General features: G+C 33.1%; 1 protein-coding gene across 1 annotated transcript in view; it reads right to left on the bottom strand.

Annotated features, from left to right (window-relative positions):
• Nucleotides 1-405: 405 nt before the first annotated feature.
• LOC150101595 (uncharacterized) overlaps nt 406-14,881 on the bottom strand; it is a 427,246-nt gene continuing 412,770 nt past the window's right edge. Inside the window, exons 19-20 of the transcript XR_016549078.1 lie at nt 13,130-13,216; nt 406-525 (exon numbers count right to left, since the gene is read on the bottom strand). The gene's annotated coding sequence lies outside the window, so the exon portion shown is untranslated. The remainder of the gene's footprint in view (nt 526-13,129; nt 13,217-14,881) is intronic.

Here is a 14,881-nt window from a genome sequence, read left to right as displayed (position 1 = left end):
ATACATCTAATATTACAACAGTACAATGTATTAAAATTCATGCCAACTGGAACACTGTCCAGTTAGATACCTGAAAATCATTTCTATCAAAGAACTAAGGTGAGGAAAAAAAAAAAGTCAGAGATCAGAAATCTGAACTTCAAGAAAATTAATATACAAGACAAGAACAGAATGCATATAATATTCCTTGAAGCATGTGTTACTGCAGTGAAAAAAGACAAACGAATTTTTTTCTCTACAGCAATTAAAAAATCATTTAATCATCATTACAGCAGTAAGGAGAATTGCACCACTACTAAACATACAAATAAATTTCTTAAATGAAAGGCAATCCACTTAAGTCAACTAGACATGTTGGACTGGCCAGCGAGCCCAATTGCTGAAGTGGATAACATATCCATTCTTAAAACTGCAGATGGTGGTTCAAATCATGATACTGCATAGATGTTTGTGAATATGTTTATATAGATGATTTTCATCACCTTGTGTGAGATCATCACTCTGCTTAATGGAGACAGGATATTGCTTGGGGGAAGAAAAAAAAAAAAAAAAAAAAAAAAAATCAATATTTATTCTTTGGACCAGAGTTTCCAAGTTATTTAATTTTAATCCACCAGCAGCAGTAAAATGTGCTATACTCACAAATGGTTTCCAACCATTTGTGAGTAGTATTGACATAAAAATTAATAAATAAATAAATTTATGTAGTGATGTATACAAATTTCAAAATAGAAAAGTGGGCCATGCCACTTGCTGTGTCTTGGGTGCACTCATAACACTAGGAAGAAATAAAGTAGAGAAATTTTTTGAGCCAGTTTACTTGAAAAATTTCTGTATTCTTTTCGAAGAAATTGAGAAGAACAGAAAATAAATTCCAGACATATGATGTATTGATCAAAGGATAAAGTCCTAATGAATTTTTGCTCCTATTGGCCATGGACTTCTTAGTAATAGTATAAAAATAAGTAGCAAAGAGATTGGCATAAACTTAAATGGAGAAAACACAGAAGAATGTCAAGAGTCTTATTAACTATAGTGTATCCATGGAAGAAACTGGCATGGATAGTATTGCAACACTTTATTACAAAAACTGTTGAAGATGCCTGCCATTGCATTTCTTACATAATCTACATCATATAAATTCTGGAACGTTCGTGTAATTTCTCTTGAAAAGGCACTTGCTGCATGCTGAATTTAAAACTGAAGTTCAGTTCATTTCCCATAAAAAGAAATCTAGCAGAGTAAGATCTAGACTTCTTGTTTCCACAGCCATTTTAAAATTTACGGCTCATATGAGAGACTGAATAGTTTCAAAACTTCTTTTCTTGATCACAACATAAAAACTCAGTATTAACCATATGAGCAAAGAAATTCTAATCTTTATAACTTACATGTTTCTGAAATATACAGGTGAATCAGACACAGTTTGCAAAATTAAAGCTTATTTATAAACTTACAGATGATGACGATGATAGTATAAAACCCCCCAAAAATATTAGCTGTAAGTTTATCACTAATCTCTAATTAATTCTGCAAACCATGTCTAATCTGATAAATTAATCCAATATGAGCAAATAAAGCAATAAAGATTCCCTTTGGAGATACCACACACTACATTCTAACTTTCTGGGAACATAGACACATTACATTCTCCTTATTAATCATAATGGAAAATTTAAATGACTAGTGTAATGTAAAGCCTAAGCCTGTCCAATCATCCAATTCTCTGCTTCAAGAGTCAGGTATACCATGTCTGATATGGCCTTGTGATAATGTCATGAAGATCTTTAACAATGCAGTATAACAATGTCAATGAGGCTGTTCACCAAAAACACTTTCAGTGCTCCATTTTTGTACATATCCATGATTTCATTGGTTTTTGCAGTTTAATTCACAACACAGAAACAATAAATAAGATATTTAATTAATCAAATAGCAATATTTTGCTGGAGAATGTTGGCATTGGGAAGCCTTCAAGAGAGAAGGATGGAGACAAATGGGCAAGGGCTATAAATGCTTATAAAAAGAGCTTAGACGTAGAAGATATCCAGCATCTCCTAAGCACAGTTTGGTGCCATCAAGTATTAATGAAGTCTTAAAATGATCATATCTCAGTTATTTGGCTAGATGATGCACCCATACTTGATGAATTTAGGGAATGTTTTGTAGCTTCTGCTGATTCCAAAAACAGTCTGTCCAACTTGTGATGACTTGTATAGCACTTTGGTTGTTTCCCATTTAATCCAGCATGAATAAATGTCCAAAGCATGGTCTACCAGTACACAATGCTTTAACAATGGCAATGAAAGTATTTGTGTCAGGTAAGGTAGATGTCAACAGATCTTCCTGTCCATAGTGAGCCAGGTCACAAGTATAGAGTACATCATACACTCCTGGATGTGAAAAAGGAGAGCTTTTTCATATCCAGGAGTGTATGATGCACAGCTTATACTTGTAACCTGGTTCACTACGGACAGGAAGATCTATTGAATATCTACCTTACCTGTTTCCATTATACAAGGCAAATTACAGATGCAATGAATACAGTATACTCCAGCAGAGGCAGGGGATCCTTGGAAGAGTTGAATAAGTTCTTTAATTTTGAGGAGGTTTAAAAGTGGCTTTAAGGTTTATTTTTTTAGCATTCTGTTTATTTTGTCTGATATCCCATTAATGTATGGAATGGTTACAGATTTATTGTAGCCTAGTTTGTTGAGTAAGAATTTTGTTGATAGTATTTTGGCTGTAACCATTTTTTAGGAAGGTATTGCTGATAACTTTTAATTCATCTTTAAGTGCATTAAAGCAAATCTTCAAAGCCCTGTTTTTTTTAGTGTATTAATGACCCCTAATTTTTGTGTTGGGTGGTGGTAGGAGTTTGTGTGTATATATTGGCCAGTATGTGTTGGTAAAATATGGAAGGCACATATTCTAACCACTTAACTTTTCTCCCTAAGAGTTAATTATAAACAGGACCATAGGTAATCCAGAATCTTAAATCTAATATAACAATCGTCATGCTAAATTAGGACATCATTTTTACTGTAACAAAACTATCTATATGAAAAAATGTTTCTCTGATGTTGTCTTAAATAGAATATAGCTTTGATGTAGTTAATTTATTTTATTTCATTTACGAAGGGAGAAAACTTTTCAGTCCTCCCCCTTGTATTTTTTTTCTAAGTTGATACATCTGTCATAAGCATCCATGTGAGATTGCAAGTCATTTTATCAAGTAGTTTGTTTTATACAGCTGTCTGAAGCAAAAGTGTTTCTTTATCTCTTGAAATGGATAAAATTGAGTATCGTGCAGTTATAAAATTCTTCGTAAAAGAAGATTTAATGCCAAAAGAAATTCATTCAAAGTTCATAAAAGTTTATGAGCACTCAGAATCTTCGTTTTCGACAATTAAGAAATGGGCTGCCGAGTTTAAACATGCCCATACCAGCCTTGAAGATGATCCATGTGAAGGACTTCCAAAAAGTACGTGAAATTGCTGAGCCTATAAGAATTTCAAAGGAACGTGTAGGATATATTTTGCATGAAGAATTGTAAATAAAAAAGTTTTGTGCAAGATGGGTGCGTCGCTTGCTCACAGCAAATCAAAAACACACTCGCATGAAAATTTCTGAACACTGCTTGGAGTGTTTTAGCAAGAATAAAACTGATTTTGTGTAATGATGACTTTATGTGTAATGTGTGTAATGGCGGTTTTAACAAGAATAAAACTGATTTTGTGTGTAATGGTGAATCCAAGTCTCATCCATGAGCAGGAAAGGTCATGGCATCGGTGTTTTGGGATGCTAAAGGCATTTTGTTTATCTTGAAAAAGGTAAAACAATAACTGGGGAATATTATTCTGATCTTTTAAACAGACTAAATGAAATAATTTGTGTGAAAAGACCCAGTTTGCAGAATAAAAAAATCATCTTTCATCAGGTTAATGCACCTGCCCACAAAGGTGTCTTGGGAATGGAAAAATTAAGAAATTTGCACTACGAATTGTTGGAAAAACTACCCTATTCCCCAGATTTGGCTCCCTCTGACTTCTATCTCTTCCTTGCTGGTCAGCGTTTTGCTTCGAATCAAGAGGTGATTGTAGCTGAAGAGGGGTATTTTGCAGATCTGAGAACCACTACAGAGATGGGATAATGGGGCTGGAGCATTGCTGGAATAAATGTATTAGTCTTAAGGGAGATTATGTTGAAAAATAAAAATAATTTTGAAATTATAAATTTGTTTTTTCATTGTTAGGCTGAGAATTTTTGAGACCACCCTCATATGTATATATTCCAGATGTTGACCTTAATATGAAGGTCAAAACATCAGAAATTAAAATAATTATTTATAAACGGTTGTAGAGTCCATAATTTGTGTAAAATGGATGCTGATCACCTTGTAACACTAAAGGAAAGGAATGACTAGTACACAGGAAGAGCAAATAGTTATGATACTTTTTCTATTGTGAAGTAGATTTTTGGATGCTGCCTATTTAAGCACATTAAAATGTATCTAATCTGAGAGAAAATGTATTATGACTAAAAGAACATGCAGTAATAACAAGGAAATTTAATCAGTCGTTTGAAATTTGAAACTTATACCTATCAGTTTTGCATTCCTACAAATAACTGGTGGCTTCATCAGGGTTTAATAAACATCAAAAATATAAAGTTGTCCAAAATGTTGAAAAATCATTATAAATAAACACATTAGTACCTTTATTTGTTAGCATGAATTTATTTATTTTTCTTGTAATGGTATTTCAGCATTTTGGACAACTTTGTTATATATATACAGGGTGTTCGGGATAAATTTGACATATTTATAATTAATTATATTTTTCCGTAAGTTACATGTATTAACACACACTTCTCTTCATTTAAAAGTTTGGACCCTTCTTCATTCATATAAAAGATGTCAGAAAGGATGGATAGCTGGAACCCACCTGAATCATGGAAGAGAATAACTTGTATCATGATGATTCGTGCCCGCCATCAAAATAAGGATATTACGCCTGCTGCCCAATGCTCCCTGAATACAGTAAAAACAATCAGGCATGAACTAGAGACTTGCAATGGTGACTACGAGGATGTAGCAAGAAGAAAGATCCCTAGCAGACGATCTGATTGCGTTCATACAGCAGAATTCCTCACAAATCTGCAGGAACAGGTGTTGAAGAACCCTGGCATTGGAATTCGGGCTTTGTTCGTGGAGTTGCTAACTGTAGTCAAGCCCTGGATAACAAGGGTAGCCAAATGGTAGGCCGTATGTATGGCAGCAGGATTCGGCCCCTTGCCACACCTCTGGGAAAAGTCAAAAATGGTTGTCTGAAAATTTCTACGACTTCACCAGTCCAAATGTTTGGCCTCCAAACTCCCCAGACCTTAACCCCATGGATTATTTTGTATGGGGCGCAGTTGAAAAAGACACCAATCGCACTTCCAGTAATACAAAAGCCCAGTTAATGGATAAAATTAAAACAGTTTTTGCGGCCCTTCCCAGGGAGACTGTAGCATCAGCTTGTTCGAGGTTCCGAAGCAGAATTGAAGCTGTGATCGATGCTAATGGTGGTTATTTTGAGTAAATCTTGTTGATAGTATTGTAATTAACTCTGCCTGTAATGTTTTTTTGTCAATTCATTAAATTTAATAGATACAAAGAAGATTTTCTTTTTCCTTACGAAACTGTCAAATTTATCCCGAACACCCTGTATATATATAATGTTTATTAAATCCTGATGAAGCCACCAGTTCTTTGTAGGTGCACAAAACTAGCAGGCATAAGTTTCAAATTTTAACAACTAATTAAATTTCCTTGTTATTACTGAATGCATCTGTGTTTGGACCATGACAAACAGCAAATACATCGCCTATGGTGCAGTCAGCCATTGGTTTGAGGATGGCTATGTTGTGTGCTTGATTCTCTAAGTTTTCTATGTAGAAATTGGCTAATGGGGGGGGGGGTAACCCATTATTGTCTCATCCAGTTGTTTGTCCATTAGCATGTTTGATTACATCTGGGAAAGGAATGAGAAAATGAGACTAGTCAATAAAAGATCTCAGCTGAGTACCTCCCCTTTCGCACAGGATTAGATAGGGAGAAAATTAAATGTGCTAAGTACAAAAACAGTCCCTCTGTCTTTGCAAGTCAGAGAGACTGTTTTGGAATAAGCAGCAGATATGATGCATTTTCCAAGCATCAACAAGAAAAGCTGTATCAATCTGATGAAAAACTGGGAGAAAGTCATTTTAAGATGGAATGTGTAAAATTTGTCTTTATCCAACAACAGATGATACCAAATCAGGATTAGTTCTTTGTGGTGTCCATTATAATTTTAAACCATTCAAACTATTTACTAATTGTTGCTATTTACATAGTGTGACAAATTTTTGTGGATGAAGATTATGCTGGGGATGAACAAGTAAAATATTAGCAGCTATATAATTAAATAAATATCTTATTTCTTTTCTTTGTGTTATAAATTACACCACAAAAATCAAAGGTGAACAATTTTGTGCAGAGTACAAAAGACAACTGTTATGAAATACAGTAACACACAAAAGTGTATGAGCTCTATAGTTAAATTTTGTGAAGTAATTAAGTATTACTTATTATAAGTATAGTATTAGGTGATGATGATGCAATTTTTTTGTGTGTGTGTGTTTTAAATGTTAATCACAAAAATGAATGGTTGTAAACCCTTCCTATGGTGCATTAACCTCCCTACCGGCGAGGTGGATGAAATAGTTAGACCAAATTGCACTTCGTATCCATGTTATTCAATAGGTGTTACAGAATTGTATCCAGATTTGGCTGGAAGTCTATAGACGTCATGGCGAGTTGGAGTGTTAATACATAAGTAGGCTAACAATTAGATAATATGGAAATCAGGAATGGGAAACCAAATCAAATTTGAATCGATAAATCAATAAAATAAATCAATATTATAAAGAAAAAAAAAACACCTGAACTGATATTTTTTAAAAAACCTAATCCCTATGATGTGTAGAAAGGCTGTTTTCTATTTTTAGATTGATTTTAAATTTAAATCCACAGAGAAACAGTTTATTGCCTAAAAACATTGATAATATTTTAGGAGTTTGCTCAAAAGTTAATTTATAATAATGCTTGTACATATAATAACTTGTACTTTGCATTGTTTTTTGCTTAATTTACCTCTATTTTTTAAAGATTAATTTCAAATTTCTTTATTAAAAACCCCTCCTAATTTATATTAATGAAAAACTAAATAATTGTGCTGTGCATTCACATGTGATCAAAATGGGGGGGGGAGACAGAGAGAGATACTTTTATTTCTATTTTATTTTAAATTTGAATATTCACTATCCCTAATCCTATAAATAAAGTACTGTTAATATTAAGCTGTCTGAGGGTTTTTTTCCTCTACAAAAAAACAGGTAATTTTCTTGAGGAATTCATTAATTAATAATATTTTATATATATATATCACTTGATGAATTTCTCAAGAAATTGGGAAAAAAATATAATTACACATCATTAATATACACTTTATGAGAAGAAAATTATAAATGAGATGATTGGGAAGCCCTGGAAACATACGAAAGCTCCACATATGTCCATGAGTATACTGAATAATGCTCGTGATGCCATTTGAAGCAAAATTATCATAGTTATTCGAGGTTGATTGCTAACAGAAATTGCTACCAAGGAGCTTACTGAGTTGTAGGTGAAAAGCAAAGCTCAATTTAGGTCTGATTATTCATTTTAGACAAATTATAGACTTTATTTCCTGACATTTCATCCTTCATAATAAAGTCATCATCTGGAGTATACACATACAGAACAAGCTAAATTACATTTCACAGTATACTGAAGAGACTGATTTGATCAATGGTTATTCTACTGACTTCTAGTGAAAATAAAATAAAATAAATTAACTACATCAAAGCTATATTCTATTTAAGACAACATCAGAGAAACATTCTTTCTTATAGATAGTTTTGTTAGAGTAAAAAGGATGTCCTAATTTAACATGACAATTGTTACATTAGATTTAGGATCCTGGATTACCTATGGTCCTATTTATAATTAACCCTAAGGAGAAAGGTTAAGTGGGTAGAATATGTGCCTTCCATATTCTTGGGATTTTTAGATCATCATTATTGTTAAGAATAGGGTGGTTGATAAGAATCTCACAGGCCTCCTTAAATTTGCATTCATAACATGTTTTGGTGTGATGTAAACTAGCGTTCTTCAACCTTTTTACACCTGCAGACCGGGGAAAATAGGAGAAATATTTTGCAGACTGACTGATGGCTAAGACAGAAACATAAACCAATGTAGATAGCACATTGGTTATATTAAATCCAATGTTATAGCATTATAATTTTTAGGTAGTGCAACATCTGCTGCTGCTTAGAGGTTAGAAAATTTGATATGCATGGCTGGAGCATTGTTTCTGAGAGATGAAGAAATTTTTGGCAGACTGCCAGGAAATTTCCGTGGACCACAGGTTGAAGAACAAGGATATAAACAACATGCTTTTCCAGTCAATTCCATCAGAAAGACCCGCTTGACCATAGTTATTATATTTAATGTGTCATTTATGTTCTTTTTCTTCTGATAGGAATTAGAAAATAGGAAATTGTGCATCCTGTTTTCCCTATATATATATGGGCAAATTACAGGTGCAATGAATACGGTATACTCCAGGGTGGGCCAGCGGAAGGAAGGACTCCTTGAATGAGTTGAGTAAGTTCTTTAATTTTTGCAGGAGATTTAAAGGTGGCTTTAAGGTTGTATTTTTATAGTATTCTGTTTATTTTGTCTGATATCCCTTTAATGTATGGAAGGGTTAGTTTTATTATTGTCTAGTTTATTTTTGTTTTTAAGTGAGGTCTTGTGCAGAATTTTGTTGATAGTATTTTGACTGAAGTCATTGTCTCTTCAGCATACTGTATGAAATTTAATTTAGCTTGTCCCTGAATGTGTATACTCCAGATAATGACCTTAATATGAAGGTCGAAAGAGTGAGAAATTAAAATAATTATTTATAACATTTAAGTTGTAGAGTCCATAATTTGTGTAAAATGAATGCTGATCACTGTGTAACACTAAAGGAAAGGTCTGATTATTCCAATAGACTTTTGCAACCAAATTCAGTGCTTACCTTGCAAAATTCTGCAATTTATCATCTAATAAACAGACAATGCCAGTATCCCCCACAACAGTGCCCTGTTTGGATTTCAAACCTGAACCTCACCATCCAAAGTCTGATACTCTAACCAGAGTATCATTAAATTTCCTAAATTCAACATTAATTAGAACCGGCGAGTTATGCAAATTTTAACAAAAGGCTTGCATCGTCAAGGAGGGGAAAAAAAAAAAAAAAAAAATCCCACCTTCGTATTTCACACCAAAACTTTTAATACAGCTTGTGTACAAATTCTAATCAAAAAGTATGAGAGGACAATCAACCTCTAAAGATCATTTTTAGACCAAAATTTCATGATCTAAACCTGAAATATATGCACACAATCAACTGTGTTAAATTATCTTACATAAGAAAAACATTTTTAACTATCAAAATATAATAAGAATGAAATCTTTTATAAAACATTTGATTGGCTACTGGTTTTACCATATGATTGGCTACCAGAAGGGAGAAGGGTAAAGAGAGCGCATGCACTTATTTTATTTTCAAACTTGGGCGCATTCGTTATAGAGCAGTTGAGACAATAATTCCAAATAATCTATACACTGCCAAATAGACTAATTTTTGTTAGGTTACCGTATGAGTTTGTCGCTTAATATGTTTCAAAAAAAAATTTTTTTTTCGAAAAAATAAAAAAGTAAACAAAAAGAATAAGGGGCTCGCAAATTTGAGAAAAATTTAACAAAGGGCTTGCGCGAGCCCCTTATAGCTCACCACTGATTAGAACTAACGACAAAAAAAAAAAGTATAACAGCTATCTTAGAAAAGAGCCATACCAGGTTGGATTTTAATATACATATTTAGTAGCACAGTTATTTTATTTCAAATGAAAATGCACAATCAATTCATGACAGATATCAAATAATATATAATTAAAAAAGCAAATTACAAATATCTGAAAAATTGAAACTGAAACCAAAATTTCTGAAACAGTTGAATTTGAATCGAAACTTGAATAGATATTCCACCCCCCCCCCCCCATCCCTGACAGAAACTCTTAGTCTTAAAAGTCAACAACTGCAGAATTATTTCAAGCCTTATCAAATAACTGTAAACACCTAAGCTTTTTTTTTTTTTTTTTTTTTTTAACACATCATCCATAATAACTGAGTTTTCTGAAATTTGTTATTATAGAGGCTTGATGGTACACTTTTTTGTTTTTCCTTTTCAGAATCTTTTCGTTGCCAAATTTCTCATCATATGTTTGTCTGAATAACGACTTTTCTTTTTAATGTAACTCATAACTTACAAAAACGTTCTTTTGCTGAAGACTGTGAAGTTTTTTTATAATTCTTATTGATCAGAAATGAATAAAATAACACTTCTACATCCCCCCCCCAAAAAAAATTACTGTGTAAACATGTATGAAACATAATGGACAACACTTACAGCATTATGTGCAATTTCCCTATGCCAGTTTCTATTACTGCTGCTTTTCTTTTTGAATTTACTGTGCTAATGTGGTTAGCAGTATCTTCAAACAGATCTAGGATACAATAGTCTGAAGAATATTGGATAGCAAGAAGTGTTCATTATCTAACCAAAAAATGTCAGAAACGAATACACTTTTCAAATGTTAAGGGACAAAAGTAACCCACTAAAAAGAAGTAATTAATTATATAGATGAAATGGCAAACTTTGAAGAAAATGTTAACAATGCTTTTCAAAGGACACATGAACTGAAGTTGCTGAAAAATCAACTTCAATGCATGCTTCCTTTGACCATGAAATTGTCCCAAGTAGGGCTAGTAAAATACAATGCACAGTCTTATATGTTGACATGGCCTTTTCCCAAAAAATTGATTCTAGTGAAAGAAGTGTATATTGTAGCTTGAAAGCATGTCTTCCCAAGTGAAAGAAATGCCAACTATTTTAAAAGTGGGTAATGTTCATTATACTGGAAGCCAGAAGCATCAAGAACTATAGGTGGACTACCAAACAGCATTCATGAATTTCTTCCCCCCCCCCCCCCGCCCACAATGCAGGATGTGATGAATGCCAGAGGGGAAGAGGCACCTTCTCACCTGTATGTACATATGTACATCATAAAACAATACTGTTGCAAATTCTGTTCATAATCAATTGTTAGATTATGCATTCCATCAAATCCAAATGTGAATGCATTATAAGGCTGAGGCAGTGAAAAATTTGCTACTAATTCTCTGCAAGATGAATGTATCAAGAGTTCAAAGAGTATGTAGAGAAGATGGAGACTGTGCTTTTCATAACAGGCATGGTAAATCAAAAAAAAAAAAAAGTTTACTTCAGTCCATGTAATGAGAACAACTTTATTTTATCTATTTTTGTCTTTCAAATCTCCATGCAAACATAACCATAGACACTTAAAAATGTATGCAGGCTGAGATCTAACTGCAAAGTAAATCTATTTTCATTTTCAGTCTTCTTATACACACTTAATCTTCTTGACCAAAATTCAACTGTCAGCTCTTTTGCCAACTATATCAAGTTTATTAACTGTTACCTTCATGATTCTATCACCCCCTTAAAAGTGAAACCTGTATTTACATATATTCTGATACCAAACATCAGAGATTACCTAACATGAAATCTCCATTTTTTGCTGAATCTCTTTCTGTTTAAGATTTCCTCATCCTCTGTACATAATTAGCTCATTAAAACACCCGGAACCTTCCTTTTTTTGTCTTTCTTTCTTAATGTAAACATTTTATAATAAAACTTACCTAACACTAAAGTCATTTTTCCCAGTAACTTTAATGGTACAACTCCAACTGGATCCTTCTCCACTTTCAGCAACTCAATTGAAAGCAATACCAAAGTATATGATACCATTGATGACATCCAAAATGTATACCCACTAACAGGATTTCTGATAAATACTGTCTACTTGCAACATTTGTAATAAGTTCTCACAATACTCTTCTAAGTACACAACTAATGTTAATTCTGTCACAGATAATTCCGATAACTTTGTTGTGCAAATTTCCGCTATGATGATGATGAAGCTCACTCTGAAAGTCAATCCCACATACTGTACATGGTATTTGGCACTATATCTCTAGATGGAATAACTGCAATTTATATCCTTCTTTATGGCTAGACTTGCACATTCAAAGCAATGATGGACTGAATTAAATTTTAAAATTATTATTATTATTACATGATGCCTCCAGGGACTCCAAAGACTCATCAAGGGAGGGCACCTACTCCACAACTCTCTGTCTCCACCACTCAAATCCACCAACTACAACGAACCGCAACTACTTTCATCATTTATACCAACGCCATCTACTGCCAACCACCACTAGTATTTTCACAGACAATCACAATCCATGACCAGACATCCATGCCCACGGTGGGGTTCAAACCGCAGCTGTTTGGCTGAAGAGCGAATACGTTAACCACTTGTCCAACCAGGCTGGCAAAATTATTTCAAGATGTATGACAATCGCACAATTTCATTTTAATTTCTTGGTTCTTCAATATACCCCCAAGTAGTTCACAATAAAAACAAAGCATACTATGACTAAAAAATTATTTTCCTTCCTTTTATCAATGTTTCTAATACACAGAAAGATCATTAATAAACCAAAATCCCACTTTACAAGTAATGCATCCTGTAATGTTTGTGTTTTTCATACTTTGGTGTTATGACTGGCTCTGGCCTCTGCTTTCTGTCTCAGCATAGCATACAAACAATATTTTCCTAAGCTGAGTGGTTGTGAGGGAGATGTTGAGTGAGCATACCTATTATGTACTGGCTTCCTGTAGAATGAGAAATACACACTGCCATCTTGTTTTTTCTGGATTAGTAAATCCAGAAATTAAGACAGTTGTGACTTTCCACCTATATTGTGAATTTTATCATGGATTTTTGACTGCTGAAGAACGATACAAAGGTATTTATCTCTTCTAAGGTGTATGGCCAAACCAGAAACACATTGTTTACATACCTGTACCAGCAGTTTAGTTTCCGGTCAGCTTGCTGGAGGGCTGAGGTCTTGAAGTTTTCCATAAAGAGGTTCTGCCTTCATTAAAGACTGAAAAAATGAGGATACAGGTTATAAAGGCCGATATCTCAAATGCCTGGACATTAACAATTAATGTTGTTTCGCATCACACGATGTATTTAGTAATAGACACGCTCAAGCAAGTGGAACAATTCGCTTTACTTTTTTGTCAATTTAAAGTCAATGTATATTTAGTTTGCTTTCTAGTGACAGCTGAATTATCAGGTGTTTCAGTTTTGTAATTAAATAATTATCCAAGTCACTGGTGAAATGCATATTGGGCACATGTACTCTCAATAACTTTTATATGGAATATACCTAAAGCTATTACTTGACATTACGGAGATCCATAAATTCATGTCATCTGATTAATTTTTAAGTCCATGACTTTTGTTTAGCTACATAAGCACCTAAACAGAAATCATGGGTGCTAGAAAGGGTTATATCACAGGAAGAATCAAACATCAAAGAAATAATATAAAAATGAAACATAAAACCATACTGAATTTCCTGACTCGTTACTTTGAAAAAGAAATGCAGCCGAATGTGATAAATAGACAAATTCCTCTACAGTTTCTTTTCATGTTAGCCCAAGAAACAGCTGAATGTGGAAATGAATTCAGTCCTTTTGTGGATAACTTCCCAAAATATTTATGAGCCTACATAAGAAGGCACTAACAGTTAATGAAGGCAAATTTGTTGCAGAACAAGGTGGGTTCAGGTTAAACAGAAGTTTCCAGGACCAGAATAAAAAGATTAAGTTTTTTATATCAGGAAAAAAGTATATGATAATATGCTGAGGGCAATGACTTAAAAGATGTGTGAATTAAAGAAAGCAAGAAACAATTTATAGCTAAATTGCAAGTTAATAGTTAGAATTAAAGGATGGATGTATGTAGTCTGTTATAAGGTGGCATTTTCAGTCATACATTATTTCTACTTCTCTCTATAATCTAAAAAGTATATGATAATATGCTGAGGGCAATGACTTAAAAGATGTGTGAATTAAAGAAAGCAAGAAACAATTTATAGTTAAATTGCAAGTTAATAGTTAGAATTAAAGGATGTATGTAGTCTGTTATAAGGTGGCATTTTCAGTCATACATTATTTCTACTTCTCTCTATAATCTAAAGAGATCATATTATCAAGATAAAAGCAATATATACTTAATATCATAAAAGAGGATATTCAATTGAGTTTTTACTGAATGCATGAAATGCTATCCTCTTATGTAAATGTACTACAAATTTTTATAACTAACTACATGAAAAAAAAAAAAAAATTCTGTTAGAAAGTCAGCAATAAATGACTTTTGTATGAAAAGAGGCAATAATTTCGTTATTGAAACTCAATTTTATCCAAGAAAGAAATTAAAAATGGAAATTGGTAACCTACAAGTCTGGTATTGTGAGAAGCCAGTCACACTGTAGTATAGCTCTGCCATTAAAAGCAGAATCATACCACAGTGTATCTACAGAACCATACTTGTGTATCTGCATAAATAATAAGCAGCGTAAGAAGGCATTTATTTCAATATATGTTTAATGACTTTTCTTTTAAAGTGGTGAAGAAAGCCTTTAAGATAATGGAGGGTGTTATTGTTTATGAGTACTCAGATTATGTACAAAAATGCAGTATCATGAAAAAAGAAGAAACAATGTTGAATATAATTGGAAGGGGAAAGAATAAAACCT

This window comes from Typopeltis vanoorti, chromosome 11, assembly GCF_054136105.1.
Source record: "Typopeltis vanoorti isolate ZY-2024b chromosome 11, IOZ_Tvanoo_1.0, whole genome shotgun sequence".
Classification (NCBI taxonomy): domain Eukaryota; kingdom Metazoa; phylum Arthropoda; class Arachnida; order Uropygi; family Thelyphonidae; genus Typopeltis; species Typopeltis vanoorti.
The sequence above is the reverse complement of the archived record's forward strand: the minus strand, read 5'-3'. Positions and strand labels throughout refer to the sequence as shown.